The sequence below is a fragment of the Hemiscyllium ocellatum genome, chromosome 33, assembly GCF_020745735.1.
Source record: "Hemiscyllium ocellatum isolate sHemOce1 chromosome 33, sHemOce1.pat.X.cur, whole genome shotgun sequence".
NCBI lineage: Eukaryota > Metazoa > Chordata > Chondrichthyes > Orectolobiformes > Hemiscylliidae > Hemiscyllium > Hemiscyllium ocellatum.
The window spans coordinates 25775496-25783319 of record NC_083433.1 but is presented as its reverse complement, the minus strand read 5'-3'; the positions used below and the strand labels follow the sequence as shown (position 1 = coordinate 25783319).

General features: G+C 47.1%; 1 non-coding gene across 1 annotated transcript; it reads right to left on the bottom strand.

Moving 5' to 3' along the window:
- Positions 1-343: 343 nt before the first annotated feature.
- Positions 344-416, bottom strand: trnar-ccu (transfer RNA arginine (anticodon CCU)). Its single transcript has one exon. It is a non-coding gene; the product is annotated as a tRNA-Arg (tRNA).
- Positions 417-7824: the final 7408 nt, after the last annotated feature.

Here is a 7824-nt window from a genome sequence, read left to right as displayed (position 1 = left end):
GTGGGAGGAAACCCACGCAGACAAGGGGAGAGTGTGCAAACTCCACACTGACAGTTTGCCCAAGGTGGGAATTGAGTAAAAAGTGAGGTCTGCAGATGCTGGAGATCAGAGCTGAAAATGTGTTGCTGGTTAAAGCACAGCAGGTTAGGCAGCATCCAAGGAATAGGAAATTCGACGTTTCGGGCCAGAGCCCTTCATCAGGAACCCTGAAGGGCTCTGGCCCGAAACGTCGAATTTCCTGTACCAAGGTGGGAATTGAACCAGGGTCCCTGGCGCTGTGAGGCAGCAGTGCTAACCACTGAGCCGCCCAAAATTGACAAAGGACAAACCATGAAGAGTCAGACACCCCAGGTGGGACTTGAACCCACAATCCCTGGCTTAGGAGGCCAGTGCCTTATCCATTAGGCCACTGGGGCCTTTCCAACTTTCATAGCTGACTGCACGGGATAAATCTTTTCTGTGTTGCTGGTTTAATTTGGGCAGGCAAAGGGGGACACGGGTTTTACCGCATGTCGTAACAAGGAGGAGATAAAATTTTCTGTAAATGACAGGTTAAAGGGAATATGGAGAGCAGGCGGAATGAGATCAGCCCTGATTGTACTAAATGGCAGAGGAGGCTCGAGGGGCTGAGTGGCCTCCTCCTAGTATTAGAAAATTTCAAAATTACAATCAGATTCCCTCTTAGCTTTCAACCCACCCAAAGTGAACAGTTCCCACCTCTTCAATTTAACTCTCCTAACTAAAGATTCTCATCCTTCTAAGTATTCTCTTAAATATAAAGTGACTGAACTGTACAGAGAACCAACCACAATCATCATTAGCACCGTTAATGTCATAAAACACCCTGAGGGTTTCACAGAAGCATTACCAAACAAAATCAGACAGCCCCTTGAGGACATATTAAATCAAAAGAACAATGTCCTGACCAGAAGCTTAGGGAATGTTAGGGAGGCAAGGGGTTTGGGAAATGAATGTCAGAGTTTTTTTCAGGGCCTGGATTAGTGGTGCTGGAAGAGCACAGCAGTTCAGGTAGCATCCGAGGAGCAGCGAAATCGACGTTTCTGGCAAAAGCCCTTCATCAGGAATACCTGATGAAGGGCTTTTGCCCGAAACGTCGATTTCGCTGCTCCTCGGATGCTGCCTGAACTGCTGTGCTCTTCCAGCACCACTGATCCAGAATACAATTTAAATTCTCCACCTCTCATAGTGACCTCTCTGCTCAGACCGTCATCTCTATTTCTTTTTCATTTTAAGGTTTTGGTGTTAACCAATCTTTCATTTGCTTTTGTTTTTGGACAACATATGTCCATCATCTGCCATTGACACTGTCTCCAGATTTTGGCCCTGTTGTCATTTAATCTCAACTTCTACATCTCTGACTCTTTGACATCTTCTGTTTTCATTTCTGAGGATAGGGTGGCCACTGATATCCACTAGAAACCCACCAACTCCCACAGTAACCTCAACTATACATCCTCACACCCTGCTCCCTGTAAGGACTCCATCCCATTCTCTTTGTCTCCGTTGCATCTGTTTCAATGACGATACCTTCTGCAGGGGTCCCCAGAAATGTCCACCATTTTCCTCAACTGAGGATTCCCCATCCATGAAGGTGTAACTCTGCCCATTTACCTCCTCACTATCCAAGGCCCTAGACACACCTTCCAGGTGAAGCAGCAATTGACCTGTACTTCACTTAATCTAGCCTACTGTACTTTCTGTTGTGGTTCTGTTCGCCGAGCTGGGAGTTTTTGTTGCAAACGTTTCGTCCCCTTTCTAGGTGACATCCTCAGTGCTTGGGAGCCTCCTATGAAGCGCTTCTGTGATGTTTCCTCCGGCATTTATAGTGATTTGTCTCTGCTGCTTCCGGTTGTCAGTTCCAGCTGTCCGTTGCAGTGGACGGTATATTGGGTCCAGGTCGATGTGTTTGTTGATAGAATCAGTGGATGAGTGTCATGCCTCTAGGAATTCCCTGGCTGTTCTCTGTTTGGCTTGCGCTATAATAGTAGTGTTGTCCCAGTCGAATTCATGTTGTTTGTCGTCTGTGTGGCTACTAAGGATAGCTGGTCGTGTCGTTTCGTGGCTAGTTGGTGTTCGTGGATGCGGGTTGTTAGCTGTCTTCCTGTTTGTCCTATGTAGTGTTTTGTGCAGTCCTTGCATGGGATTTTGTACACTACATTGGTTTTGCTCATGCTGGGTATCGGGTCCTTTGTCCTGGTGAATTGTTGTCTGAGAGTGGCTGTTGATTTGTGTGCTGTTATGAGTCCTGACAACTGGAAGCGGCAGAGACAAACCACTATAAATGCCAAAAGAAACATGACAGAAGCGCTTCACAGGAGGCTCCCAAGCACTGAGGATGTCACCTAGACAGGGGACGAAACGTTTGCAACAAAAACTTCCAGCTCGGCGAACAGAACCACAACGAGCACCCGAGCTACAAATCTTCTCCCAAACTTTGAATACTGTACTTTCTGTTGACAGTATGGTCTCCTGTACACTTGGGAGAAGAAACACAGGCTGTGGGACCACTTTGCTGAACACCTACGTTCGATCTATGAAAATGCCACTTCAGCCCCCGGCTAACATTTCTGTCACAGGCCAACTGTAGTGTTCAGTGAGCCTGTGGGAAAAGATTTGCTAGCCCACAAAAGCAAATTGTACCAGGACACCCAGAATTCCCGAGCAGCTCACAAACTTGGTAAGACAGCACGCAGACAATGGAATGCGCTTTGAGCTCCCATGGACACGACAGAGATCTCAAAGCCATAAGGGCAGTTCCACAAGCCAGCGATATCGCTTGCAATAAACTGTGTCAATTTCACTTTGAGCTGTGTTTTGTGATCTCTAACCTATTGGGCAAATTTCTCTGACAGAGCCTCAGCACAACTTTGAAGAAGAACATCTCATTTTCCACTTAGGGACCCTGCAGCCTCTGGGACTCAAACTTCTCACACACCCATTAGCGTCTGATTCCATGCACCCACGTTTTTTACCCACCCCACACTTGGTCCTGTTTTAACACGAGTTATTTTTAGCACCCACTCACCAATTCTCACGAACTCCTTGGTCATTTATCACATTATATGGGTTACATTCACCACAGCTAACCCATTTTCTCATTCCTATGTCTTATTATCACGTCAACTTTTTCTCTGTCCTATCTGTAATCTTGTTTACTACGCCTTTCATATTCTATCTCCACCTAACCACTCACTTCTCCCCTCCCCCCTTCGGCTTCAGCTTAAAGACCATATTTTCGAGCTACTAAAATTTCTGATGAACAGTCACTGGACTCGAATCGCTAACACTGCTTCATTCCCACTGCCAGGCCTGCTGAGTTTCTACAGCATTTTGATGTGTTTTCATCTTTTCCTCCACTTTTGTGTCTCTTTTCAGTTTCTCAGAAGTTACTACTTTTTTCTATAAAAGCTGGCAATCTCAGGGGAGAGAGAAACAATGTACTGGAGATACTGAGCAGGTATGGCAGCATCTGTGGAGAGAGATAGTTAATTTTTTTTATTTCAAAAAATATACTTTATTCATAAAATATTTTGTTGATCTGTACAGTTGGTCATGCCATACATACGTAAACATTCCATTTCTTGGTATACAGAGACACAGTAATCATTCATATATACAGGTCTGTACCATTACATATTTAGCAGAGGCATCAGCAAAGCCCAAATGACTGCGTGGGCCTCCTGTTCTTAGACAGACAGATGTTACACGGTGGTCTTTCCCCACCGCGCCTTGGCAGCAGCTGCCCCAAGCTTCAGCGCGTCCCTCAACACGTAGCCCTGGACCTTGGAATGTGCCAATCTGCAACACTCAGTCGGGGTCAACTCCTTCAGCTGGAAGATCAACAGGTTTCGGACCGCCCAGAGAGCATCCTTCACCGAGTTGATGATCCTCCAGGTGCAGTTGATGTGCATCTTGGTGTGCGTCCCGGGGAACAGGCCGTACAGCACGGGGTCCCGCGTCACGGCGCTGCTCGGGACGAACCTCGACAAATACCACTGCATTCCTCTCCAGACTTCCTCTGCATAGGCACATTCCAGAAGGAGATGTGTGACAGTCTCGTCCCCCCCGCAGCCGCTTCGAGGGCAGCGTGCGGTGCGGCTGAGAGTCTGGGCGTGCATAAAGGATCTCACAGGCAGAGCCCTTCTCACCACCAGCCAAGCCATGTCTTGGTGCTTGTTGGAAAGTTCTGGCGATGAGGCATTCTGCCAAATGGCTTTGACAGTCTGCTCAGGGAACTGCTCGATAGGATCCGCCCTCTCCTTTTCCCGAAGGGTCTCAAGGACACTACATGCTGACCACTTCCTGATGGACTTGTGGTCAAAGGTGGTTTTCTTCATAAACTTGTCCACGAAGGACAGGTGGTACGGAACGGTCCAACTACTCGGAGCGTTCCGCGGCAGCGAGGCCAGGCCCATCCTTCGCAACACCGGGGACAGGTAGAACCTCAGTACGTAGTGACACTTGGTGTTTGCGTACCGGGGATCCACGCACAGCTTGATGCAGCCACACACAAAGGTGGCCATCAGGGTGAGGGTGGCATTGAGTGTATTTTTTTCCCTGTTGCCCAGATCTTTGTATAGCGAGTCCCTTCGGACCCGGTCCATCTTTGAACTCCATATAAACTGGAAGATGGCCTGGGTGACTGCAGCGGCGCAGGTTCTGGGAATAGGCCAGACCTGTGCCACGTATAACAGCAATGACAGTGCCTCATACCTGATGACCAGGTTTTTTCCCACGATGGAGAGCGACCGTAGCCTCCATCTGCCCAGTTTCTGCCTCACTTTACTGATACACTCCTCCCAAGACTTGGCACACGCCCCAGCCCCCCCGAACCAAATACCCAGCATCTTCAGGTGGTCGGTTCTGACGGTGAAGGGGATCGAGGATTGGTTGGCCCAGTTCCTGAAGAGGAGAGAACATCTCTCATATACGTGTGTGATACCCTGTCAAAGGCTTTCTCCTGGTCCAGGCTGATCAGGCAGGTGTCCAACCCCCTGTCCTGCACGTAGGCAATCGTATCCCTGAGGAGTGCGAGACTCTCAGCGATCTTCCTGCCCGGTACAGCACAGGTTCGGTCAGGGTGAATCACCAACCCCAGAGCAGACCTGAGCCAGTTGGCGATGACCTTTGACAAAATTTTGTAATAGGCATTCAATAGTGAGATTGGTCTCTGGACTGCACAGTGGTCACTCTTACTGATGTTATCCTGGATAGGAACATCTGCAGCTGGTGAAGATGAGGTCAAGTATGTTATTCTCTTGTTGGTCTTGCAGCTATGTCCTTCAGGAGCCAACTAGCTCGATCAGCAGTACTGTTGCCAAGCCACTCTCGGTAGTGGAAATCCTCCACCCAGAATATATTCTGTGCTCTTTCCCTCCTCAGTGGTACCTCCAGGTGCTGTTTAAGATGGTGGAGCACTGATTCATCAGCCAAGGGAAGGTAGTATGTGGTATTCAACAGAAGGTTTCCTTGCTCATGTTTAACCTGAAGCCATGAGACTTCATGGAATCTGGAGGCAATGTTGAGGACTCCCAGGGCAACTCCCTCCCGACTGTATACCACTGTGCCACCACCTCTGCTGGGTCTGTCTTGTTGATGGGACAGGACATAGCTAAAGATGGTGATGGTGGTGGCTGGGACATGGTCATATTCACAGAATCATACCTTATGGACAATGTCAGGCCATGGGTTGAGGTAGCTCCAATGTTGCCAATAGCCAGCAGATGTTAGTAAGGAGGAATTTACAGGGTCGACAGCGCTGTTTCCGCCATTGTCCTTTCTGGTGCCTACGTTGATGTCAGGGGTCCATTTACTTTCATTTCTTTTTTCAGACTTCCCAACAATTTGGCAGTGAAGAATTAACCACGTGGCTGTGGTTCTGGAGTCACATATGACCATAAGATGTAGGAGCAGAAGCTGGCCAGTCGGCCCATCGAGTCTGCTTTGCTGTTTGATCATGGCTGATAGGTTTCTCAGTCCTATTCTCCTGCCTTCTCCCCTTACCCCTTGATCCTTTTACTCATCTGGAACCTGTCTATCTCGGTCTTGAATGCATTGACCTCCACAGCCCTCCAAAGCAATAAGTTCCACCAAACCATCACCCTCTGGCTGAAATCTCAGTTACAGAGGGTCATCCCTTCACTCTGAGGCTGTGCCCTCAGGTCCTAGTCTCTCCCTTTAGTGGAAACAACAATGAGCTTGTAACTGATCTGAAAATCTTCAGTTTCCTGTCCTATCCTCATAACCATCAATTCCCTTAATAATTAAAAATCTGTTCATCTCAGCCTTGAATATGATTAATGGCTCAATCTCGCCAGCCCTCGGTGAATGGAATCAGTGCTCTCTGAGAAGAGATTCCTCCTCACTTCTGTCCTAAATGTACAATGCCCTTCTTCTGAGATGATGCCCTCTGGTCCTGGACTCTCCCATAAGGGGAAACCACCTTTCGACATCTATCCTGTGAAGTCCCTTAAAGAATCTTGTATGTTTTAATAAGGTCACTGCCAGTTCTTCTAAACTCCGATAAGTATATACCCAGCCTCTCCTCACAGACAGTGGATTATGTCCCTCAAGGTCACTGAGTCTTCCTCAATGCAATATTCCTATCTCCACTGTACAAAGGTGACTCTTCAGAATTCCTACGAGTTGCACAGACTAGGCTTGGTTCCATTGGAGACTGGAAGAGCGAGGGGTGATTTGATACAAGTGTATAAGATCCTGACTGATGTTGACAAGATGGATGTGGAAATGATTCTTCCCTGTCATAGGTGAGCCCGCAACTAGTCACTGCTAAATAATTAGAGCACTCCCTTTTAGGACAGAGAGAATATTTTCTCTGAGGATTATGTGAATTTGGAATTCTCTGTCTCAGAAGATGATTGAGGTGGAGTCTGAATATTTTGCAGACAGAGGTAGATTAATTCCATTGCTGAACAGGAATCTTAAGGTTATTGGGAGTAGGTGAGAACATGAAATGGGAAACAAATGCAGATCAGCCATGATCTTATTGCATGGCAGTGTCGCCTAAGGGGCCAAATGACGTATTTCTGCTTAGTTTGCATGCTTGACACAAGCATCAGTGCATATGAACATACAAACCCAGCACAGTATGTTTTAGAATCAACAAGAGAGAACAGGTTATGCTATTAGATTGTGTAATGTGACAGGATTAATGAGTGACCTCAGAGTAAAGGCACCTGTTGCAGTGACCACATCATTGCATTTTACACACAGTTTGAGGGGGAGAAGATTGGGTCTGAGACTAGTATTTACTAGAATACTAATAAACTAGTGGAATCACTCGAGTCCCAGAGGATTGGAAAATTGATAACGTGATACTCCTGTTTAAAAAGGGAGTTAGGCAAAAGGTAGAAAATTATAGGTCGATTAGCCTAACCTTGGTTGTGGGTAAGATTTTTGAGTTTGTTGTGAAGGATGACATTTCTCTGTACTTGGAAGTATACAGTAGAATAGGGCAAAGTCAACATGGTTTCATCAAGGTAAGGTCAAGCCTGACAAATCTGCTAGAATTCTTTGAGGAAGTAACAGGTGAGGCCAAGGAGAGCCAATGGATGTTAGGTACCTGGACTTCAAGAAGGCCTTTGCCAAGATGCCACACAGAAGGCTGTGGAGTAAGATAAGGGCCCATGGTGTTACAGGTAAGTGCGAGCGTGATAGAAGATTGGCTGTCTGGCAGAAAGCGGGAATAAAAGCGTCCTTCTCAGGATGGCAAGTGGTGTTCCGCAAGGGTGTCAGTATAAATGTTTCACTTTATACATAAATTATCTAAATGAAGGAACTGAG